Source organism: Trachemys scripta, chromosome 11 (assembly GCF_013100865.1).
Source record: "Trachemys scripta elegans isolate TJP31775 chromosome 11, CAS_Tse_1.0, whole genome shotgun sequence".
Taxonomy (NCBI): domain Eukaryota; kingdom Metazoa; phylum Chordata; order Testudines; family Emydidae; genus Trachemys; species Trachemys scripta.
The window spans coordinates 16882207-16908307 of NC_048308.1; the positions used below are offsets into that span (position 1 = coordinate 16882207).

The 26101-nt window shown below is 40.4% G+C and overlaps 1 protein-coding gene and 1 long non-coding RNA gene across 13 annotated transcripts in view; one reads left to right on the forward strand and one right to left on the reverse strand.

Moving 5' to 3' along the window:
- Positions 1-26101, forward strand: part of R3HDM1 (R3H domain containing 1) — a 144227-nt gene that overhangs the window by 6792 nt on the left and 111334 nt on the right. For 4 of the 12 annotated variants that reach the window (XM_034785078.1, XM_034785080.1, XM_034785079.1 and 1 more), the window contains exon 1: positions 21381-21574. The exons of 1 other annotated variant lie outside the window; for it this stretch is intronic. The gene's annotated coding sequence lies outside the window, so the exon portion shown is untranslated. Of the gene's footprint in view, positions 1-20801; positions 20901-21378; positions 21575-26101 lie in introns of those variants that run through there. 7 more of the 12 variants (XM_034785069.1, XM_034785076.1, XM_034785075.1 and 4 more) reach the window with 4 other exon arrangements.
- On the reverse strand, positions 9885-20305 carry LOC117884608. Its single transcript, XR_004647603.1, has 2 exons — positions 20203-20305; positions 9885-12219 (listed from the first exon to the last, which is right to left on the reverse strand). It is a non-coding gene; the product is annotated as an uncharacterized LOC117884608 (long non-coding RNA).

Genomic DNA, 26101 nt, shown 5'->3' on the forward strand with positions numbered 1-26101 from the left:
TTTTTTTTCTCTTAATTAATTGGCCTCTCAGAGTTGGTAAGACAACTCCCACTTCTTCGGATGCATATAGAATGGAACATATAGAATGGAACATATATGTTCCATTCTATATGCATCCGAAGAAGTGGGCTGTAGTCCACGAAAGCTTATGCTCTAATAAATTTGTTAGTCTCTAAGGTGCCACAAGTACTCCTGTTCTTCTTTTTGCGGATACAGACTAACACGGCTGTAACTCTGAAATCTACCTTAATTGTTCATCTGTACATCACAGGGGTGTTGTGAAGATAAGTTAATGTTTGCAAAGCACTCATATTATGATGAGCACAGTAGAAAAGCCCATGAGGAAATTAATAATTCCATATTTAGTGCTGGGTTTGAATAGTGTGCAGAAAGTAATGCATGAAGTCAGACATTGAAAGAGTATAAAAAGAAATATTGAATAGGTACCCATTCAGGGAGCACCATCCATCCCATGCACTGAATGAGGCACAGTCCCTGTGGCACAAATAACATCTGATCTTTTAGTTAAATTTTCTCTCTCATAATGCATATACACAAGGGGGTGAATTAAGGTTGCATGGGCAACCTAGATTCTTGCATTTTCTAACTTTTGAGTGCTTGACATTGCAAGCTTAAATATTCTTTTTAATGTAGCCTTTTGTGTATTTAATTAAAGTTAAGTGTGTGGTATTAATATCAGTCAATAGAAGAATGAGTCTAGAACTGTTCTCCTGATTCCCATTCATTTGTGTTACAGTATCGCTTTTCGGGGCCCATAGTCCTTGCCCTGATAAATGGCGAAGCTTCTGCCCTATGGTATGCCCTCAGAGAGGAGGCTGGTCTGCTGGGTCTAGGTGGGAGGGCCGGAGCTCCAGCTGAGTGCTTTCTCTCACCCTGTAACCTCAGCTACTGGAGGTGGGCTGAGTCTTGTCAGAGGCTTTTTATCACACCCTCTGAAGGAGTAGGAGCAACTGACCTTAAGGGTGCACTCAAAGAAGGGGATGGCCCAAGAGAGGGGTAGCAGTGGATGACTGCCCTTGCACACTCTTTTTCCCATTGCTGCAACTATTCCAGCAGATGTCAGGCTAACTCTGTGCTCCCTGGTGTTCCGAGTACAGTGTATGCTGAAGTGAGGTGGCAAAGGAGGGCTCTGGTGCAACGGTTATGGGATTTTGGCGCAACTTCAGGGGTTCTGGCATGCTGCCAAAATTAAGATGTACAGTGCACGTGACAAAGGGGAAATGGTAATTTTCAGCAGTATATAACTCAGAGAAATCTGAATAGAGTTTCATGGGACCAGCAAAAGGTATCTGCCTTGACCCCAAGGCTACCTCCTGATGAGTTTCAAAACCCTGCTACAAATAATGGAGATGTCAAATCTTCTCAAAATAAGGTCGCAAGAGTCTTTTATGGTGGATGGTGCTTAAGCAACCTAAATTTGGGATTTGCTGCCAGCTCTCCCTGTAATGGGCCTCAGTGCTGCAGAATAAGTGCTTCTGATTCACCAAGAATCTTAGCAAGGCTTAAGTTGCTCTGGGGCTGTTTCAGGGGCTTTGTAAAGGCAGTGAATATTGTGACACTCAAGTTGTTTGCAAGGCTTTAAACTTGCATGGGGTGTGTGTATGTATAATATAGCCCCTTGACTACTTGCAGTATTTAATTGCACATATAGTGTCTGCTTGTACATGCATATTCTGATGATATGGGGATAGAGTTCACCTTTGCTGATGTTCCTTGGTGATTACTAAACAGAATTCTAATAGCTCTTGAAATCAGACTTTAATCTGCTAAATTTTCCCCCCTGGCATTTACAGATTAAGGAAAACTGGGGCCCAAAGCACAACCCAACCTGTGCCCTGTGACTTCACTCCTTATGCCCCAGCTCCTTCTCTGGGGTTCTACCACTTTCCCCCCACCTGGAGTGATAGTCCAAGGGGGGGGGGCTCCTTTGCCTTTCAGAGAGGCAGGTTCCACAAAAGGGTGGCAGCATGGGTTCCCCAGAACTCTGGAAGAGGCAGGTGTGGCAGCAGGGGGCACTCCAATATTTACTTCAGATACTAGATGCTCCTAGTTATATTCCTTCTTACCACTTAAATGCATTGGATGGATCTGCTCCTCTTCTTTCTTGCTATACACACAATCCTCTGCTGAGATGGTGGGGTGGGGTCTCCCAGTGAGGTGACTCTGAGTTAACACTCCATTGAAATGTATGGGTCAGTTCCTAGCCTGAAAAAATAGTAGTTCAGAGTTATCTGCAGACTTAGGGCCTATCTACACGTGAAATGCTACAGCACCACAGATGCAGCTATGCCACTGGAATACTCCAGTGTAGACCAGGGGTGGCCAACCTGAGCCTGAGAAGGAGCCAGACTTTACCAATGTACATTGCCAAAGAGCCACAATAATATGTCAGCAGCCCCCCATCAGGTCCCCGTTCCCAGCACCTCCTGCCCACAGGCAGCCCTGCCAATCAGCACCTCCCCCTCCCTCTCCGCACCTCCCAATCAGCTGTTTCATGGCGTGCAGGAGGCTTGGGGGGGGAGGGGAGAGAAGAGGGGAGCAGCCTGGCAGGTTTGGGGGGGAGGGAGGGGTGGAGTGGGGCAGGGCCTGTGGCAGAGCCAGGGATTGAGCAGTGAGCACCCCCCCGGCACATTGGAAAGTTGGTGCCTGTAGCTCCAGCTCTGGAGTCGGTGCCTACACAAGGAGCCACATATTAACTTCTGAAGAGCCTCATGTGGCTCCAGAGCCACAGGTTGGCCACCCCTGGCGTAGATTATGGAAGGGGTTCTTCTGTCAGTGTAAGTAATTCACCTCCCCCAGAGGCAGTAGATAGGTTGATGGAAGAATTCCATTGACCTAGTGCTCTGTATGCTAGGGCTTAACTTCCACACTCAGTGGTGTGGATTTTTCACACTCCTGAGTGATGTAGCTGGATCAGTCTAACTTTCTAGCATAGACCAGGCTTCAGGCAGATGTCCTTGCATTGGTTACATTCAGGTCATATTTTCAAGCTTTCCTTCACAATTATGTGGGCTAGAAATGTTAATGAAAAATGAGATCATGCCCTCAAGTGACTTGAGGGCCTTGGCATGGGCCTATAGTACCTGTGCCTTAAGTCTCCAGTTTTGGACACTCTCATCTCAGGGAGTCCAATAAAGTAGGCTTTATCTTTATCTGAGGGTTTTATTATACAAAGTGTCCATAGAAGTTAGATTTTTGCAGCATTGTTGAACACCTCTATTAGAGGATCATAAATCAGTAACAGATTCTGGTTCACTTAAAATATTGCAGATAAAATTCTACCTCCTTGGGCCCAGATATAATCTAATTTTGAGACTGATTTTTTTGGAGGGTACTGTACAAAATTGGATTTACAATAGAAATTCAGAGGCAATTTTAATTATAGAACAGCTACCACTGCTTCCCTTTCCATGCAGTTTAGACTCGCATAATGCTGCATGCATTCACAGAGGAGAGACTATATATTTAACTATTCATTTGTGACCCTTCCTTGACAGGATTACTGGCCTAGTAGATTGGCGGAGGGAAGCAATAGACGTGATTATATCTTGATTTTTAGTAAAGCTTTTGATGCAGTACCACATGACATTCTCATAAGCAAACAGGAAATGTGGTTTAGATGAAATTACTGTAAGGTGGGTGTACAAATAATTGAAAGATGTACTTTTCAATGGCTTGCTGTCAAACTGAAAGGGTGTATCTGGTAGAATCCTGCAGGGGTCAGCAGCTCTCGATTTGGTACTGTTCAATAATGGAGTAGAGAGTGGGCTTACAAAATTTGAGGATGATGCCAAGCTAGGAGGGGTTGCAAGTACTGTGGAGGACAGGATTTAAATTCAGAAGGACTGTAACCAATTGGAGAATTGGCCTGAAATCAACAAGATGAAATTCAATAAAGTGCAAAGTACTATCCTTTAGGAAGGAAAAATCAAATTTTTGCAGGTTAATGAAAATGGCACTGTATTGGTTTCCATATGAAGGTTACCTTTGCAAATCAAAGTGGTAGAAATGCAATTCCTTTTTCAAATGTATGCTTAATTTCTGCAGAAACTGATGGGTTAGCCCTCTTTCTGTTTGTCTTTCTTTCATATTCTTACCCCAAACCTCCCTGTGATAGTCGTGCCTCTTAATTCTGTCTCTGGACAGGGGAAGTTTCCTATCTTCTACTAGGGACGAGAGAGTGGATTTTTTTTTTTCCCCCCCAAAACCCTTCTGCAAACTTCTGTTAGTGGAGTCGATTTTGTTTTAGAGATCAACTTTGCAATATGCCAAGGTTCAGAAGGGCAGTGCATTGAAGCTTTTTGCTTTTAACTCTACTTCATAATAGTCTTATTTCAGAGTTCACAATAAACAGGATTGTTAGTGTCTGTCTATGAAATGTGAAAGGGACAACTTTGTCAAATGAGATTCCACTACAATATATTATTTACTGAGAGCTGTAAGCTTTTCAGGACAAACATCTTAAATACCTTCAAAGCTATGGGTGGTAGGTAGCATAGTGAGAGTACAGTTTTTCCTTATTTTGAAAATATGGATTCAGATCACTTGGATCCACAAGGGAAAATAAGTGCGGAAAGTAAAACTATTGTCAAGTTTGACATAATTGGCACTTCTTGAGCAGTAGAGGCCCAAGGTTAGAAAAGTGAATTGTTGCAGATGAAACTTAGGGTATGTTTTCACTGCAGAGTTAATTAATTGCAGTGAATAGCCACACTGCAAAGTCATACTGAGGTACATCTATTCCACTGCATCTATATTGGTAATGGACTCCGTCCTTTGAGGCATTAGGACTTCTGGGGTTCCTGTGGGACATAGTGATGAATTGAACTAAATTGCTCTGATTTTTCCTCCCCAGTGAATTGTGGAAGAACTTGTGTGTCCTTCTGGACATATGGGGGTATTGTAGTAAGGTATTGGAGGACAATCAATACTTGAATGATTTAGGCTGCATTCACACTGCAAAGTGGGTAGATTGTCAGATGGGGCATAAGCAAAACTTGAGGTTTATATCCAAGAATGGGCCAGTTAAGTTGGGTGTAAAGCATCAGGTGAGAGGTTTTTGTGTGTGGATGGGAGCCAGGTTAGGGGCAAGTAAGAGCCTGAGTTAACTCTGCAGTGAAGACAAGCCCTTATTATAAAATAATAGCTGTAGCCACAAGAGAGAATTTGCTTTATGCCCATCTCTAGTCAATATTGTTGGGTCTCTACTTTCCTAAGTACCGTTTTTTCCAAAAGGATTTAAACTAGAAACCTTCAAGAATGAGCAAATTAAGAACTTGTGGAAAATATACTCACGCAAACATGAAAGGCCTATTTTATATAGTGCTCTGAAACACTTAATTCTCACAACATCCCTATGAGGTAGGTATTTATAACTATATAATTCACTTTTCTTAATAAAATAATAAGAATTATTTATTATATAGGATAGGCTAAATAGTATATCAAAGACTCTAAACAATCCTAACTGTTCTGATATAAGATGTATAATTTAAAATAATGACATCAACCAATAGCTATCTGTTCGGAATAACACTTATCTCTGGTGCATAAACTTTCAATCTGTAATTGAAAAAGCACGCTTGAAAGTTCAAGTGCTTTCAACTATATATGGTGGTGTGATTTCAATGCAACAAGAGCTTCAGGTTAATCATTATACAAGGTATGAGCACATGGGTTCTAATAGGCAGGGCTCAACAAGTCTACCAAACTTGAATCCAACCTGTGCAAATACTGCAACATTAAGGAATAAAATAGCAATGTATTTCGGATGATACACTTATTTTCAATACATTGACAATCAGCATTCATATGTAATACATTTTCAAAATGTAACTTACAACAACTTTTTTTCTTTCCCTTCCTGGGTTCACACTCTTTTTTTCACCAGTATACATCAGTGTGTTTTTTCCTGAGTTCTCCTCAATGTCAGTTTCTTCTTCCCGCCTTTACTCTACCCAATTATCTTTTCCTTCTTTTTCTATTTTAATTTCTTTATTTTCTGTATCTCCTTGCTTCTCTCCCTCAGATCCTTTTCCTGTAATTTTCTTGTATTCTATTTTCTAATTTCTACCATCAGTCTCTCTTATCCACCCCCTTACACCTATTGGTGCACATATATGGCTTGGAAATTTTACCAGCCACCTAGTAGCCAGAAGATTAAACCTGCTACCCAAAGGCTGATATGATAGGGTCCTCCATTCTCTGGGGTAATGTGCAAGTGAGAAGTTAACCTCCAAGGTGCTGGGAAAGGGGAAGGTTGTGGGATTTCAAACAGGGTATTGTCCCTCAACCTTGCTCAAAGGTTTGACGTTTCATATCAGCTTCTGGCTAATAGATTTCTGATGAAATTAAAGTCACCCCCAAATTCCCTTCTGGATGCTGGCAGCATGTTTTTTTCTGTTTACCATTCTTTTGCCCTAGAGCACTCTGGTTCCATGATGATGATCATATGGCCTCTTTGCTACTCTATCTATTCCTGCCTCAGTTTTCTTGCTGATGCAAGAATACAAGCCCCCTGCTCCTGTACTTCCTCCCAGCCTTCCTTTTGAGTGTTTTTCCTCAGTGATTAGTATCTGTTCCTGACTCTACTGTAGCTCAGCTTTCCCAACCAGCAGCGTCAGAATGAAACTGGCCTGATTCTGTTCAGATTTACTACTGTGGAGGGTTCCCAGTAGCAGCAGTGAAAACTGACAGCTTTCCAAAACTGAGGAGAATATTAAGAGCAACAGCACAGCCACTGGAGCTTTGAGTATAGACTCAGGAAGACGATACTGCGCAGGAAACAATTCTGCTCACCTAGGTTAGTGGATTTAAAACAACCAACCTATGACAAAGTAGAAAGTGCCACTGGCAAATAGAGGAAATAGAATAGGAAGTATAGATCAAGAAAATGGAGGTTGGGAGTTGACAACAGCAGACCAGAGAGAATAGGGAAACAAAAGGAATATTAATTTTGGGCACTTGTAAGAGTGATGTGCAATCTTAATGTAAAAAATTTTTACATGTAAAAAATCTGTTAAGAACATTAGGGTTGCGAAGAAGTCAAGCACTCAAAAGCTAGAAAATGCTAACTTGTCCTAAACCTCACTTTGTGTATGCATTATAATAAATCTTAAATTTCATGATCACATATCACTTTTCCATTTGACCTCTGCCTCGTTTAGTGAATGGTTAGCTTTTCAATATTTATTTGATCTTTATTCAGTATGAGGCCTAATGCCTTACTTAATACAAACCATGCAAAACCTGCACTAAACACAAAATTATCAACTTCCAGATGAGTGTTTCTATGGTGCTCACTGTAATATGAGTATTATAAACTTTAATATTCACAACTCCCCTGTTAGAGTAGGGGGTAGCATTATTTGCATTGTATAGCTGTGGAACTGAGACACAGAAAGTAAGTCCAAAAGTATCCACTGATTTTGGATGCCCAACGTAAGGCACCTAAAGCCTGTTTTTGTTTGTTTGTTTGTTCTTCCTTCTTCTGTTTGTTTTTGTTTTCTGGAGTACTTAGCATTTTGATAGCACTTCATATGTTCAAAACACTGTTCCCGTTGACTTCAGTTGCAGTTGTGAATGCTTAGCACTTTTATAAATCTGTCCCTGAGTGCCTTATGTTAGTCCAGGGCCTTACTGGACTTGCTGCTCTTCTTTCTAGCTATATCAGAATGATGATATTGAGGAAGGGGACAACTACAAAGCCTGTCTGTGCTTTTTGGTGGGGCAACTGGAGGGGTCTGAACATCAGTGAGACCCCTCTCTCTCTTATGCCTCACTGGATCCTTATGCTTCTCAGAGAGAGACATTTCATACAGTCTCTTGGAGAGGGGCAGACATTGTGGTTAGTCTTTTGAGCAGCTTTCTTGCCCTGAGAAAGAGGGAGCGCCACTGATTGACAGGTCTGATCTGCTATCAAGGCCATATCTAGCAGAGGCCCAATGTCCTGGGTCTGTGGACCTCATTATGAATAAGAACTAACTACATTAAATGAACATTAAGATTGCAAAGTCAAGCATTCAAAAGTTAAGAAATGCCAGAATTAATGCTTCCCTGGGATTCAGTGTCAGCAAGTATAAATCCTCTCTGACCCTGAATCAAACTATTGAGTTAATTCGGGCACTGTTATGTTCCAACTTGATGAGCGCATACTTACCCCAGCAACAATTTCAAACAATGATAGTGCTTTAGACTTGGCAGATTTGGTCAGATTTTCACAAGAATGGCAAAAGGCAACTTGCTGATACCAGAGCGAACCATGCTTTTTCAGATTTCAAGTCCCTACTCCAAAACATGGAGACGCTTTAGCTTCTCAACCAAAGGGCTGTAAGAATTTTTTGATATGGGCAAAATAATGTATTTTACTGTAACTTCATTCTCAGCAATGGCTCAGTTGTTTTAACTTTAAAAAAAAAAAAAAAAAAAAAAAGCCTGAATCAAACATAGCCAGAATGGAAAACTTCAGCTTGAATGGTTAAACTTTGGCAAAGTTTTATAAGCGATAGAAATAGGGCCTTGGACTAGAAAGTGTTGGGCAACCTTGGTTACAGGATTCACTACCTGTGTTGCCTATAATGAAATTGTGAATAGGCTTTTAAATATATTGGAGTGTGGGGGATACATTCTGGTGACATCAGTGTTGTACAACGTTAATTCTCCTATTTTATTAGGGTTTTGCACGTGGCATGGGATTATATCTTTTTATTATTTAACACTAAGTCTCTAAGCACTGCTGTATTATATATCTTGGTTCAATTTTCCTGACTGTGGTTTTTAATTTGATGGCATATGATACTCGGAGTCTACTAAAAGTAAATTTAAATGGAACTTCTTCTTAAATTGCCACTTCTTTCTCTGTTCCCATCTCCCTTCTGTCTTGCTCTCCTTTTGGTCTGGCCTTTGCTTGCACTTTGGCACTTCAAATGTAGTAATGCTGGTGCTAAAAAGGGAAAGTTATTAAGAATTCCAGTAGAGCACAGTGTCTGAAGCGTCGTTGAAAGCTGCTGCTGCTGTTGGGGGGAAAGGGAGATAAATATTATTTCTAGTAGAAGTTTAATTCTTAATTGTGATGCTGCTTCTGTGAATTGAGCCTTTGCCCTTTTCAAAGATCAGTTTTTTTGTATTTCAGTAAATATTTATTTATTAGAACCCTGTATTTTAATAATTGCACCTGTTTTATCACTTTTATAATGCTATTCTTGGCATTTAACATTGTGTCTTTCAGGTGGCTACAAAATTTTTTCCCTCCTACTCTCTTCCCCCTCTCAGCTGCCAGCTAGCGTTGACATAACTTGCTGCTTTTGATCATAGTGGTGGGGCTTGTGTTGTCGTTCAGGCAGCCAATCACTGGTTTTATCGTTTCTTTGTTTTGGATTGACTGGCTTTAGAGTTATTGTTATAGTGCCATGATTGTTTCCTCTGTTGGAAGATGCCCTCAAATGACTGTGAGGACTAATGTATAGAAACATCTCTCTACCTCCAAAATCACATACCTTTTAAAATAAATAAAATGGAGTAAAATTGTAAACGTTTTTGGACTACTGTATCATCTGATCTTTTTAAAACAGTTTCCCCTTGATGTGTGACTGTAACTTCTATTTTATATTAATGAGTTCAGCATGCACATTGATGAAGAGATTGTAAAACATATTTAGAGGGATCCAGTGAGGGTCATCAACTCTTAATTGTACTGGAAGTTGAGGGCTTTTGGCGTCTGCATGAATAGGCCTTTGTCTTGTGTTGGAGACTAAACATGTGAAAAGAGGGTTGTTGTTTTTTTTGTTTTTTTGTTTTTTCATTGTAAATAACCATTGTATACAAGGTATTTATACACAATTCATTGCACAGCAAACACATTGGGGGAAAAATAAACACTTATGTTTAATAATAGTAGTTTGCACTGCTGTAGTATCTTTACATGCACAACCAGAAGACAGTGTCAGTATTCTTCTGTGGTATTTCCTTGTTAGAGATTGGGAAAACTGAGGTTCAGAGGGGTAAAGTGACTTGATCAAAGCCAAAGCAGTGGTGGTTACTCTTTAATTCCAGTTGTGTGATGTAACCACTATATAACTTCCTTTCATCTTATAAAATATTTATGGGACAATAAGACAAGTCAGAAAAATGCTGATATTTTGATCATAATGCCTTTTGTGGGGTAATTACCCTTGCCCCCATTTTTTCTGAGTTCCACATAAGAAAGAGGTCATGAAACTGTGTTTTAAATATTATATATAACAGTTCTGAAATGGTTGGCTTTTTTTTTTTTGTTCTTCTACATATTCAGAGCAGTAATATAAATTCAATGAATGCAGTAATATAGCTAGGCCATTCCTTTAGTCTTTGAAACACTAGCATGTCTAAATATGATGCTGAAGTGATTTGAACATTCATGATCATTAACCTGATCTCCAGGTTATTTACTTCCCATTATTTACTATCAGACTTTTGGTTTTCCAGTATCTTTTTAAGTTTGCTTTGCAAAGGCACAAAGAAAAATCTGTCAGGGCTTAGTTGTGACTTTCATGATCCAAACCAGTAGAGAAGGCTGTTCCCCATATCTGAATATGGTCCCTTTCTGTTCCTGTGGCCTTCCTCATTCAAATGCTATGTAGTGATGACACTTGGCGTTCCACTTGTTTGAAAAAAATCCTATAATAGCAGTGTCAAGATTTAAAACTTTAATTTCTCACAGGTGTCAGGAAATTCAGAACTCACAGCAACATCATCTCTGTTGTTCCCTTCCTCCCTTGTATGCAATAAAGAAAATGTGTGTACATGTCAGATTATTGAAGATGTAGTTTTAAATCGTACAAAATTCCACTTATAAGAGTGGATTAATTAGTAAATAGTATTAAAACTCATTTTAGGAAGATTTGTCGTCATCTTGAATCCCTTGAAGTCAAGGATGATTGTTTTTCATGGATTATCCATTTCAAATTTATCTGTGGGTCCGCTGATGGCTGATAAGTCCTACTCTGGAGTTGCAGACTCTGCCGAGTTGCAGATGTGTTTCTGAGCAGGGCAGGTGAACCTGGGGTATTGGTTTGGGCCTTAGCACACTCTTTCTGTTGTTTCCATTTTTCCATTACATGTAGTTGCGTCTGATTCTCGAAGTGCTGAGTTCTCTGCCTCAAGGAGTACCTTAATTGTTGTCGGTCCTGGGTTATACATTTCCCACGAGTTGATGTCAATGTTGCATTTCCTCATATTCGCCTTGAGGACATCCCTATAGCATTTTTTCTACCCTCCTCTTGCACATTTGCCTTGGCTGAGTTGAAAGAAGATTAGTTTTGGCAGTCTAGAATCAGGCATTTGGACAACATGGCCTGCCCAGTGAAGTTGATGGTAGATAATAATAACCTCGATGCTCATATTGGCTTGTGAGAGGACGCTGATGTTAGTGTGTCTATCATCCCTTTTGATTTTGGAGAATTGTGTGCATACAGCGTTGATGATGCTTCTCCAGCACCTTAAGATGTCTCCTGAATGTTGTCCATGTTTCAGCCCTATACAGTAGGGTGGACATCCCAAAGGCTTTATAGACCACAAGTTTGGTTTTGATTCTGATGTCACAATCTTCAAACATCCTCTTTCTCAGATGACCAAAAGCTCAGCTTGCACATTTGAGCTCATACCGGATTTCTTCATCAATATCAGCTGTATGTGGGAGGTGGCTTCCAAAATATGGGAAGTGCATAACATTCTCTAGAGGATTATTGTGGATCTGTATTACTGGTGCTGGGAATATTACACCAGGAGTTTGCTGTTGGAGGGCCTTTGTCTTCTGAATGTTAAGCTTCAGTTCCATTTTCGGATATGCTTTAGCAAAGACGTTGATGATCACCTGAAGATCTGTTTCTGAGTGAGCACATGCTACAGTGTCGTCAGCATACTTCAGCTCACCGACTGAAGTCAGCGATGTTTTGATTGTGGATCAAAAGCAGCCAAGGTTGAACCGCTTGCTCTCCATTTGGTAGATTAGCTGTACTTCTACCAGGATCTTATTACTGATCAAATAAAGCATTGCAGCAAAGAAGATGAAGAAGAGCATTGATGCCTGTCTTAGTTCTAAAAGGAGCTGGAGTAAATCAGTCACCAAGGATCACCGCTTGCATGTCGTCATGAAGGAGATGAAGAATAGTGACAAATTGCAGTGGACATTCATACTTCAGAAGGATTCTCCATAATGCTTCCCTGTTAATAGAGTCAAAGGCTTTTGTTAGGCCAATGAATTCCAGGTATAATGGTCTGAGGTGTTCTCTACATTTTTCCTGCAGCTGGCAAGCAATGAAGATCATGTCAACCAGTGTCATCTGGTTAAAGTTGTATATTTAAAAAAAAAAAAAAAAAAGTTTATAGCAGAGCTATTGTCCTGAATATGTAGTTTGAATAGGCCTCATCTTGTCTGCTTCTAAAAGCTAAATGGGTTTGGGTCTATTAAGTATTTGGGCAGGTGATGACCTGTTCCAAGCTCGTTGCTTCACTATGGAGGTCTTTGCACAACAGCAGACTAATTTTGACAAATAAGACCATGTTCTCAAGCATATAGCTGTAACCCATTTACTTGTTGATTATATGTGAGTCAATTTGTTCATCACAGGATGAAGTTGTATTATTGTTTTCTGTACCATTAACTTTAATATTTTGTGAACGTATGCGTGGGTGACAAGTTGAAAAGCCAAGAGAGTTCTGGTAGTGGTGACAATTCTAGCTTTAGTCTTTCTCTTGCTGAATTCAAACCACTAAACTATCTCTCCATACTGGACAATTTAAATTTATATTTCCAAAAGTGTCTGATGTGATTATGCCAGGAGTATATAGGCATCTCATATCTTCACTAAACAATAAGAATAGAAATACATTTTAATAAGATTAAAACGGCCTTCCCTATATTAAACATTGTGGAGTCTTTTATGTCTCAGGTTGCTTGATATTTATTTTTGTAGTATTAAAATGGATGCTGTTTGTGTAACTACCTCATGTAGTGATAGGAGACTAAAATAGAGGGTTCTAAGGTACATATTTCCAGGTTTTTTTTTAAATGCTTTCCCAAAATCAAAGAAATGTTTCATTTGGTAATGACTCTCATGAACTTAAATTTGTCAGTATTGTATATTGCAATGCCTAATGTAAGGAGGCAGCTATTACTGCACATTTCCTGTAAAAATTACTAGTGCAAAGAAAGTGATGTTGTTAATTGTTAGCATCCTGGGATTCAAGATAGACTGTCCCAAGAATTTGGCATTGTATCGTAATGGAAAGTAGAGCTAAAAATAAAGCTACATTTTGTGGGTAAGTAGGCTCTTGTTATAAGTAGTTACACTTCCCCCCCCCCCCCAGTTGTTCTAGTTCATGGTGTGTGTGGCAATAGTGACTAATCGTACAAAGTTATGTTGCCAGTGGGAAATAAAGATAGATTAAAAAGTGAATTGCATTGTTTAGTCATCAGGAACTTCTATAGGTGACTTTAAGTTACTTTTAGTTATTTGTAATCTAGTAATGTCTAGGAGTCCTGTGCATGGACCTGAGCCCCACTGTGCTATGCACTGCACAAACGTACGACCGCGATAGTCCTTGCCCTGAAAAGCTTGCAGTCTAAAGAAGCGTAGGTGTTGTAAATCCATCTGGCAAGTATCCTTAACAAAAAAATGTATAAATTTTAAAAACACCGTTGCAAACTTCAGAAATGAGCCAACTTTATTTTTCAATGAATTGCTCTAACTGGTGGCTGCTCAAGGAAAGAGTAGCTCAAGAATGATCAAATTATCATGACATTCTGATGTTACAGGTGTGAAGTCCAATGCCTTAAAATTACACCTAAAGGCAAGTATTTTTTTCAATAATATATGGCCACTCTAACAACTCGCACTAACTAAGGAGGATCTTGCTAGTTTGTTCAAATTTTCAGAATTTTCATAAACAACAAAGAGTCTGGTGGCACCTTAAAGACTAACAGATTTATTTGGGCATAAGCTTTCGTGAGTAAAAACCTCACTTCTTCAGAGGTTTTTACTCACGAAAGCTTATGCCCAAATAAATCTGTTAGTCTTTAAGGTGCCATCAGACTCTTTGTTGTTTTTGTAGATACAGACTAACACGGCTACCCCCTGATACTTGACAGAATTTTCATGTTTATCATGAAGATATCTATCTTAAAAGGCCTGGCCAGGCCAGCTTTGTTGCTCTCCTGAAGATTGCAGAAAAGGTTGTCATGCCTTTTTTAACCATGAAGCATTGCCTTTTTATGGGTAAATATAGCATCAATCTAAAGTTAATACACAATGCACAGTATATGTTTGTAGACCGTTTTGTTCTGCAAAGTTATATATTAATTCTCATTTCAGTTTAGGGAGATAATGTAGGTGCTAAATTAGGACCCTTAAATTGCAATTTGACTTTTGCTAGAAATGTGACCAAACATCTCCCTCCCCACATCCCCCACTTTCCTCAATAGACCCTTTCTGTTTAAAATTTTACATGGGCGGCCAATAGCTAGGGGAGGGGGTTGTTTTGTTTTCCTAAATTTGAGAAAATTTGTCAGTCTTTCTTGAATGTATGCAACTCTGAGAAAATAAGAAGCGTTCTTATCTTAAAAACTCTTCCAGTTGCATTTTTGTCACAACTTCCCGTAGCTCAGGGCGTTCTTAATGGGACAGTAGGGAGTTTACAGCCAAGACATCTTGGGGGCACAATCCAGGAGCACTCTGTCCAACCCTTGGAACTGAGCTTTATAAACAAGAAAAGGAAGCTGAGCAAGAGAGAAGGGACCAGAAGCCATACTGGTTGCTACCGGTTGCAGGCCCCTTGGGCTCTAGGTTACGGGCTTGACCTGGGCTCTGGAGACTTAGTTTATTCTAACTGTGAGTTTAGTGGCTGTGACTCAGGGCTCTGAGATAAAGGTCTGATGAACTGGGTTAAGCAACTCTTCCCTTGACCTGATGCCCCAGGGAAGGGGGGAGAGCCTGCCTCCTAGAATGATAAGAAGCAGTTGGAGCTCTGCTGGCTGGGGTCAGACTGGAGGCCTTCTTAAAGGGGACATGGGTTTTTTTTTTGTTTTTTGTTTTGGCCTTTCTTCTTCTTGGATCCTATATACTTACTCTGAAAATGTTTTTCTCTCTTCTCTTCCCCGCTTCCCTAAGTAATTTTAAATGAATTTTATTTGAAAGAATTTGCTAGGTTCTAATGCCTGGGACCAAAGGGATGTTTGGGAAACTAATTCACTGGCAAATTGAAAATGTAAATATTATCCGTCAGGGTGCCAAATGAATGGAAACCTAAACTAACATGTTTTAAACCTTCCTGGTTACATTACCATTATATATCAAATATTATAATTTATCATCCTAGAGGACTCCATATCTACTTCACATATCTGAATTTACCTTTTTAAAATATAAAAATGTTAAAATATATCTCTTGAAAAAACTGTTTTTGTTCCTGTTTTTACCCTTTTTACTGTCTGAGAATAGGACTATGTTAATATATAGTTTTGTTGACTACAGCTAAATAAATCTTTTTATAGGTTGTTTCATGGGATCAAAGTAGCTGTGATACTAGTACCCAATGCTAACTGCTGGAGACACAGAATTGGCTACTGAGTTTAGAATAAGATCAATATTTTACAACAGTATAAAATTCTAACTATCATATTTAGCTGCAGTTGAAAGCTTCCTAATATAAAACTTCCTACTTACTTTGGAGTAAAAACAAAACAAAAAAAAAAATCTGGTAGTGATGTTTAACAGTTGACAGACTTCTTCATGAGTCTTTATCAGCTACACCTCTACCTCGATATAACACTGTCCTCGGGAGCCAAAAAATCTTACCTTGTTATAGGTGAAACCGCGTTATATCGAACTTGCTTTGATCCGCTGAAGTGCACAGTCCCACACCCCCCACAAACCCCCCGGAGTGCTGCTTTACTGCGTTATATCTGAATTCGTGTTATATCGGGTCACGTTATATCAGGGTAGAGGTGTATTTGTGATGTAGATCCATGGTTGTCTTGTTTTGTGGGTGATTTGATTGCATTGTTGGTAGGAAGTTTTTTAATGATCCTTTTTTTTTTTCAATGGGCCTGAAGTCTCTAGTTGTCCTTGGCAGTGGCTCTCTTTGCGTCTGTTCACAATACTCTTTATAGTGCTCTTTCTACTTCCTTGCCATGATTTTCCCTGAGAGCAGCTTGGCTTCATTTCTACAGAAAACAATGCGTCCGTCGCCATTTTAAAGGAGGGCATCTTAATTGAGGGCAACCTGTGGCCTGAGTGTCACTGAGAACAATAGCAGGTGGTGGCCATTCTGAGAGTAATTCTTTGTGGAATTGTCTGGAAGAATGGAGAAAATTTTAGTTTTGAAGAACAGCAGAAAATGACCATTAATACCAAATATTTCTTTTCAGAAACTACCTTTTATACCAAATCTACTCAACAGTGAGGGCAGGAGGGATGGGGAAGATGGATTATGGGGGGCAGGAGGTAAACTCGCACTGGCTGCTTTGCTGCTCTAATGAAGTTGTTGGGGTGGAAGGGAAAGTGGCAGGGAAGAAACATCTAATGTTAAATAGACCTATCTTGAGGCTTGCTGTTTTCTTAAAGAAATGGACTCCTGAAGGTAGAAACTTAATCTTTTTATATCCCACCATGTTTGGTGTTGGAAAAAATTGATTGGGAGTAGGAAGATTCCCTGTGCAATAGGGACGTGTTCCTGGCCCAGTGCTATTAAGGATATTTTTTTTTAATATTCTAGCAGAAAAAAACAAAATCATTGCTGGTAACGTTGGCAAATGAGACAGGTGGTGGAGTGACTACTGTACTATTGCATGTTTCTCTACCCATCTCTCAGTATCCTGGCTGCTTAGATTGAACATGGCTGTTGATAGTACAGAGTCTGCTACTCTGCTCTTTTCCAAACTTCTGATTTGTAGTCATCCTATACAGGGATCAGCTCTATTACTGTTGCTCAGACCTTTTCCAAGCAACAAAATGAGATTGGCTTGGCTTTGGTGAATTTCACTGGTGTGTGTAGGGTTCTGATCGTAGCATCTGTAAAATATTAGCTGCTGAGGAAGTGGAGGTGTGCTTGAAGAGTGGGGAGGAGGGGGCATGAAATAAAACACCGCCAACTTTACTCTCGCTGATGCAAAATCTCATGTGAAATTGTATGTCCTGAATTTTTCAAACTTCAGAGGGGTAGCCGTGTTAGTCTGTATCCACAAAAACAACAAGGAGTCCGGTGGCACCTTCAAGACTAACAAATTTATTTAGGTATATGGGTTTTTTACCCACGAAAGCTTATGCTCAAATAAATTGTGTTAGCCTTGAAGGTGCCACCGGACTCCTTGTTTTTCTGAATTTTTCACTAAAGACATCCTTTTTGAAGTTCATGAGTGTTTTCTTCCATCTCTAGAGCAGTCCAGAGTCCAACAACACTAGACATTCTTGGGCCCATTCTTCCTCCCCTTTTTTTTGTGCAGCCGCCTGTCTGCTGCCTGTTGACTTTAACAGCAGTAGCAAAGCTGAAACACTGATATACACATACACACCCTCTTCCAGGGCCTGGACAAGAGCGTGCTCCTGAACTCTTCACAGAGCTGTGCATGAATCCTGAAACTCTGTACTGGAAGTGCCATCTAATGCACATAGTAAACTAAAAAAAATGTGGAAAATATTTTTCCTCATTTCAGTTACTGTAATCTTGTAAAAACAGTAGGCACAATAAAAATGTAATACCTAGTTACTCCCATACTTTTCAATAACTTATCTATTAGTACATATTTTAAAGCATAAATCTTCCTTTTAAATATCCTGGCTTTAGTTTACAACTGCTGTAATGAATTTATAAGCTGCAATACTGATGAACAAAGTGCAAATCGATCATCTGTTTTGTACTATTTGATGGATTAAGAGAGTCGTGGCAGTTTCCAGTACTCTGAACCTTCAGTGAGCTTTGCATGGGTACAGGAATCCACCTACATGGTACTCATTGCAGTATAAGGGGACAAGGAACTGTTTTCTCATTGTATAACAGACTCAGGGAGACCTACCTTTCAGCTTCAAGACTAAACCCCCGATTGCAGTTAACACAGTAGGGTCTGGGTGGAGTGAGCAGTCTTTTGATAATGGGCCTCAGCATTTGTTTTCTTTGGGCATGGCTACACGTGCAGATGTAGAGCGCTTTGAGTTAAACAAGCCTTTGTAGAGCACAGTAGAGAAAGCGCTGCAATCTGTCCACAATGACAGCTGCAAGTGCACTGGCATGGCCACATTAGCAGCTCTTGCAATGGCCACAGAGAGCAGTGCATTGTGATAGCTATCCCCAGGGCCGGCTTTAGGCTGATTCAGCCGATTCAGCTGAATTGGGCCCCGTGCCAAGAGGGCCCCGCGCTGCAGCCCTCCACCCTGCTCCCAGCTCACTTCCCCCTCCTCCCCTCCCCTGCATGCTCTGCCCCCTCCCCTGCTTCCCGCGAATCAGAGATTCGCGGGAAGTCTGAGACGAAGCAGGGGCGGGCCAGCAGCACAAGGTAAGCTGGGGTGGTGGGGGCGGGAGAAGGGCTCTGGCCCGGCTTGGCTCCAGCCCGGCCCCACGGCCCGGCTCCAGCCCGGCCCCGCGGCTCGGGTCCCGCCCCCCCCCCCTCCCCCCGGCGCGGCTTCTGCGGCTCGGCTCGGGTCTCCCCGTGTCCCCCCCCCCTCCGTCCCCCCCGCGGCGCGGCTCGGGTCTCCCCGTGTCCCCCCCTGCGCCAATGTGCGCCAAGTGTTAATCTTCTCGCCAAGGTGGAGTACCAGGAGCGCTCTAGCCCTGGAGTCAGAGCGCTCTACGTGCCGTGCCGGTGTGGACGGGTAGTGAGCTAGGGCGCCCGGGGCTGCTTTAATGCGCTCTAACTCGCAAGTGTAGCCAAGCCCTTTGATCACGATGGGCTTGTCTACACCTGGAGTTATTCAGGAATAGTTATTCTGGAGTAGGTGTAGACAAGTCCTAACTTCAGTTCCTTCACAGATGCATTGTTCATATTTTTGTTCACTGATCTCTAGGAAAGTCTTTTGCATCCTGAATTAATGCATCCACTGCTGGTCATCCCACTTTTGCCCCTCTGCATCCTACCACACACTCTGTGTTGATGGAAAAGCACTTGGGCTCAGTCAAGTGAAGATGCTCCAGATAAATGCTCTGCAGAAGTAACTGCCTGATTTCAGTTACCTGTTCCTGTATCCCTACAGAGCTGCACTGCCAAATACAGCCACCCCTGAACCTGCCAGTATACGTGCATCATCTTGTTTGTATTAATGACTGTCAGGATCATGGCACTCTGCAGAGTTTCCTTCATGCTACCTGACAGCAGTTCAAAAATGGCATTGGCAGAATTAATGGGTGTCAATCTAGGAATCATGAGAATGTTAGTTTCTCTCATGCGTTCGCACAGACAGGTTCCAGTGGGTGTCCCAAAATACACCAGGAGAAAAATCAGAGAATAGAGTTGAGCGACAGAATGTTGTGCTGTCAGATATCTGTCCAGAATGCTAAGTGGATAATTTGAACGAGCACAGAGGTATGCGAATGCAGTGATTAACAAGGAAAGTATTTTAACCCAGTATAACATAGCATTATGGATACGCTTCAGTTTGATTTAGTTACATTACTGCAATTAGAGTTGACATACTAATTTGATGCAACATTCCCATGGAGACAAGCCCTATATTGGACATGGCAACATTATCTAGATCAGGGGCGAGCAAACTTTTTGGCCTGAGGGCCACGTTGGGTTTCTGAAATTGTATGGAGGGCAGGTTAGGGGAGGAGGTGCCTCCCCAAACAACCAGGTGTGGCCTGACCCCCCCCCCCTATCCAACCCCCCCTGCTTCTCGCCTCCTGACGGGCCCCCCCGGGACCCCTGCCCCATCCAACCCCCCTGTTCCCTGATGGGGGGGGGGGGGCAGGACTCCTGCCCCATCCATCCCTTCTCCCTGTCCCCTGACAACCTCCGTAACCCCTGCCCGACTGCCCCCCGTCTCCTCATCGAACTCCCCTCCCCTTCCTGACTGTTTCCCCCGGGACTCCTGCCCCTATTCAACCCCCCCGTTCCCTGCCCTCTGACTGCCCTGCCCCCATCCACACCCCTGCCCCCGACCACCACCCCGAACTCTCCTGCCCTCTGTCCAACTTCCCTTCTCCCTGCCCCCTTACTGTGCTGCCTGCAGCACCGGTGGCTGGTTGTGATACAGCCGCACCGCCTAGAGGACCAGGACATGCCGCGGCTCTGCAAGAGCCCTGCCGCCCAGAGCATTGTGCCGGCGGTGGCACAGTGAGCTGAGGCTGCGGGGGAGAGGGAACAGCGGGGGAGGGGCCGGGGGCTAGCCTCCTGAGGAAGTAGCTCAGGGGCCGGGCAGGAGGGTCCCACGGGCTGGATGTGGCCCGTGGACCATAGTTTGCCCACCTCTGACCTAGATGCTGCTTTTGGAAGTCTGATCCTCTGGACTGCAGCAAATGGATAATGGTCCACCCTTTATTTCAGGGGTGGTGGGGGAATAATTACTGCCTTTCTTCCTCATTTGTGTTCTGAAAAAATCTTCTTATATTAGCCCAGACAATATTGCCCATTTTGGTGGTGGAGATAATTCTAGTCCACCAGTCTGCCGTTAGTTCAGTTTGTTTCATTTTTTGCTTGGAAAGTCTCCAAGTGAGTTATTTCAGCCAGTAAGCACCCATGTGAATGCTGTCATCAGAAATGTGTTCTTTTCATGTGTCCATCTGCTGGTATAGTGAAGTAACTCACTTTTTTCCAGATAAATCTAAGAGGATTTGAAGAAACCAAACCAACATGCAAAATGTTACCTTCAGCTACACTGGCTGGTTGTTTATTTTGCCCTTGAAGTTGAAAACAGGTACCGATAAAACACTTAAAAAAAATCTGACTAAAAACTTAAAAAATGTTCAGATACTACTGTGATGAGTAATTAGTAAATGGATAAAAAATTTTTAATTTATTTTTTTAATCCCATTGCTTATAATATGAAATGGAAAAAGTAAAATAGCATTGTTTTTAAAAAGAAAATGACTATCTGCACAGCAACACCGGTTTTGCACAATATTTACTGTTTGTCAGTTAACAAAAAATAATTATTTCATAGTAATAATAAACTTCTTATACTGGGAGATGTGCCACAGAATTTTAATGGAGAGAATGACTAAACTCCCCCCTACAGCCATTTTATAACACATTTACAGTTTCACAAGGCTTTTGCATCACTTGATACTGAATTGCTAACGAAGAGCTCAATATAGCTTCTGATGCGTTTTAGTTTCTCTGTGTGGTGACTGGCCAGGGTGTTACTGACATCACAACATACAGCTGTTGATTTTCTATTGTCTCTGAGGCTTCAGCAAGTGCCTTAACAGATTGCTTTAGCAGGTACCTACAAATGCTTGAATGTTAAGCTAAGTGTATTTGTGCAGTAAGCTCTTTAAAGGAACAATACAAAAGCCTAGGTATGAGATGCTATGGAAAGCATATCTTCAGTAACTCTACATAATGAAGCTAAATGCCAGTACGATCCAGGTATGTGAATTCTGCAATGTAATGTTTAAAACATAATCTGAAAAGAAAGCTAAAAATCTCTACAGACTAGCTGTAACCATTAATTGTTTTCATTTGATTCGTGTTCTTACAAAAGCGATGTTTAGGCCTAAGCAGTTAGCATGGAAAATGTTAACTATTAAAAACATTGATATTAAAAGAGAAATTGTAGCTTACTTGTTTTATCACATGCCCACAAAAATACTCTTTAAAATATATATTTGTGCGTGTGTGTATGAATGTGTGTGTAAACTGGTTTGAGAGAGGCATTCTTGCTAGATTATTTTTACAGCTGAATATTATACTACTACCAGAATAGAAAAACTGTTGTAAATTTATCCTTTTGTTAAGACAAGACATAATTTGCTTATGTTGCAAAAATGGAAAATGTTGTTCAGTTGCACTATTGAACATGGAAAAAAGTGTTCATTTGACAGTACTGGTATCTTACCATTGTGTTGATGAAACAGTTTAACTATAATTAAGCTAAAATGTTTTCTTTTATAAAGATATTGATAGATAAAATGTTTGAACTGGAAATAGACTTTTGCTCTAGGTTCATTTTGAAAAGGCTGTGTAAGACATGATAGATGTATTTAAACCTATGCAGGGCATTAATCAAATTTTTATGTCATAGAACAAATCCAATTTAGATGAGAGAATGATCTTTTTCAGGAGATTAGAAAAGGAGGACTGTTGATTTCTTCAAGATTGGCACTTCCATTTTTTAAATGTATAAGTTAATGCGCTAACAAAGCAAAGCCCAGAACTGTCATTGCTTTGATTACAGAAGAAAGCCATACGCCCAAGAAACAAAAAAACTACTGTTAATCAAAGGACTGTTTTCAGTTTTGTTTTTAATTATGCAGTCTGAAAATTCTGACATTAATTATCTGTAGATTATACAGGTTAATTTTATTTCTTATCAGTTCAAAAATATGTGTACACTCCACTCTTTTTCTGTGCACTGGCATTTTATACTGCTTTTTAAAATGCAGATTGGAAAAATTAGTTGGTATTGGCTTATAGGCGGGTTGCAACTTTATGGTGAAAACTAGTAGCATAATATATCAAAAATATAGTAATGTACCAGATCACTAGATCTTTTTACTACAGTACATTTTGTGTCGGAATTGATGTCCATCATAATTCCTGCATGGTGTTTAAACTTTTCCTGGATAATTGTCTCCTTTTGGTTACTAACAGTTGTGGTACAAGTTGCTTACCTGGAAGCCAAGAACAGATTAAAGGCTTTGTGCTGTTAAAATTAGAAATCTATTCAAGCCATCAACAATAGGAACTTAAAACTCATATCTTAGACATTTCCATGTCTAATCACCTTTCCATTCATGTGGATGGAAATAAAGGAAAAAAATGAAAGCTCCCACATTTTAACAATAAAAATCTAATTGTGTATAAATATTTTCTGGTTTAATGTTTTTAGATTTTTTGGGTGTTTAATATAAGTGTTGTGGGCTACTTTTTGTATTTCACATTCATTTTGAACTTAAATGAAGAAATTTTTTTGGGCCATTTAAGTAACCTGCTAAATAATTAAAATCGTATCCATTTAAAATGGAGATTAAACAATGTATGCCTTTAAAATATGAATACCAAACCATGTTCTGAATATTTTTAGATTTTAATGGAAGTGTATTATGGTCTGAGAACAAAGCAGCATTTTGCTGATGCAAACTTTTTTTTTTAACAAAAACAACAAGGAGTCTGGTGGCACCTTAAAGGCTAACAGATTTATTTGGGCATAAGCTTTTGTGGGTAAAAAACCTCACTTCTTCAGATGCATGGAGTGAAAGTTACAGATGCAGGCATTATATAATGACACATGAAGAGAAGGGAGTACCTCAGAAGTGGGGAACCGGTGTTGACAGGGCCAATTCAATCAGGGTGGATGTAGTCCACTCCCAGTTTTTTTTAACGTGATCTATGCTTTTGCTTCGCTGTTTTGAGCAGTTAAATGAAAGCATATATTTTTACTTTTTCACATCTAATTTTTTTTTAATGTTCTGTTTTGTCAGTTGGTAGTCAATTGTTGCAGAGCTAAAGAAATGGCTGTTAAAGAACATATGTGTTCAGATACATGTTTTGGTAAATACTAAATCTTATACATAAATAGAGGAAAAACCTTTTAAAAATTTATCTACTGGGGAAAAAAATGTGCACCGTGATGTGTATTATTTAAGAAAACTGACCTGGCTTTACATAGGTACAATGCAGCACATACAGTTCATAACTTTAATAACTGATCCAATACCAATAGAGGCTTAGTCATAAAATAGAAGATTAGTCATAGTTCACAATTTTTATTTTTATTTTAGGTTTTTGTTCACAAACCTGTTATAACAGTTTAATTATCTAAAAAATGTTTATTTGGTTTGGCAGGAAATGGTTTTTAATATGTAAAATCCAGTCAATATCTCCAAAGGAAATGGCTTGCAACTTATGGAAATTCCTGTGTGCCTTATTTTAATGTGTATTTTAAGGAGTATCACTAGTATAGCTCCATAAGTCTGTATGGTAGGTAATGTGTAACATGAACTCCGCCATTTGGAGTTCTTGTCTTGAAAACTTCATAATCTGAAGTCACAAGTGGGTACTGTACATTGCAGAATGGTACCCTGTTTGTTTTGTATTGTGACGTGGTCTTATAGCTGGTATATTTCAATTGAACAGGTGGCTTTTGAAAAGTTTTTCTTGAAGGTGATGTATTGAGCAGTATGAAAAGTTGGGATTAGGCAAAGGAAACAAAAGGAGCGGTTATAGAAACAAGGGTAGTGTGTAGGAGATTAGAACAGAAGTATGCAGGGGCAAAGTTATGAATTGCTTGGAATATGCAAAGCGGTTTGAATTTTGTAATAGAAAAATGAAAGCCACTGCAGAGATACATGGAGCTGTGTGGAAGATGCTAAACAGGAAAGATGATTTTGGTGGAAAAGAGGAGGCGGCAATAGGGAATAACCAGGTGTGTGCTGTTGTGAGGCAACAGGGTAGAGCGAAATGGACAAATGTTCAAAATACTACAGAAAATATTGCATGATTTACCTTCATTTCTAGACATCACCACTTCTGTTATGACACTGTGATCGTATGCATGCTTATAACTTTTTTCTTTTTGGGGGAGGGGTCACATCCTGAAACAGTTTAAGGTAAATTAGTGAAAACCATGTAGGCTCTGTCATCCCACATAGATGTGTGAAATTCTTTTTTAAATAGTTGTTAAAAATCTTTTGATCTCAGTACACCAATTAAGTTAAATGATTTTCAGCTGCTATTTTAACAATTTTTTTCCCTATCCACACATGCCTGAGCCTGCCAGTTATCTGAAACCAAAATTTCTTAAACTGTTTCAGGATCTGCTTCCCTCCTCCTTCCTCCCTCCCCCCCCCCCCCCCCCAAAAAAAAGTGAGTGGTGAAAAATTCTAATGGAACTTGAATTTTAAAGTAAAACTTGCCTTTTAAGATTAGTCTTTATTTTATTTTGATAATTTGAAGACCAAAACAAAGGTAAGGAGACAACTGTTCAGCTGTAAGACCTATCTGCTGCTGATCTGATGGAACACTATGAATATCTGCCTTCTTCAAACATTGGTTATTTGGACTCAGAACTTCACTTCATTCTGTAAATTCACCAGCTAGCTACTTCCGTTGAAGTGCAAAGATGAAAAATTAGGACCATATAGACTCTAATCTCTCTGGGGGAAAGGAGCATGTTACTGTTTTTGGTGTTGTGGTAGCATGCTTCAATCCAGATAAGGCCCCCGTTTTGCTAGATAATATTCAAGTGCACACAGAGGCAGGATCCCTGTCATGAAAAGCTTTTAAAAATTTGTCTGGAAAAAGTGCCTAGCAAACTGTTGGCACCACTCCAACAATAACAAAACACCAAAGCACAAAATCTATTAAAGTGACTGTGCACATGTATTTTATTTTTGGTGCCTTCCAGGCGAGCTAGATAAGAATCTTCTGAATAGCAGTGTTTGGGGTCACCCCTCCGAGCCCTCTAGCACACTGTAGCCAAGAACATAAAAGATAGGGAAACGACAGTTCCTTCTTACTGCTTGTGGTTGCAAGACTGAACACCTGTAGCATCTACCTCTTGGCATACGGTGCAAATAAATCCTTTTTGGTTAGATGTTAGTTATTTAGTGTTTTTTTGGCTAGTGGAATAAACAGACAAAAACTAAGTGTGTGTGTCTCTGTGTGTGAATTTGCTGATGAACAAGGTCTACAAGTCCATGTGCTGTCTTGGCTCTGGATGTGGTGGAGTTCATGTCCCCTGGATTCAAGACCTGCCTGTCTTCTGAACAAGCTATCCCTATCAACAATGGACACTCTAAGTGCCTTTTCTGTCTGAAGGAAATGCATATGCTAGGTAAGTGCTCTATATGCTGCTTCTTTGCAAAAAGTCCTCCTCCCTCCTCAGGAATGCCAGGAAAGCTTCGTTAGCCACTGAATACGAGGAAAACTGGTCAGGTTGGACCCGCTTGTTTT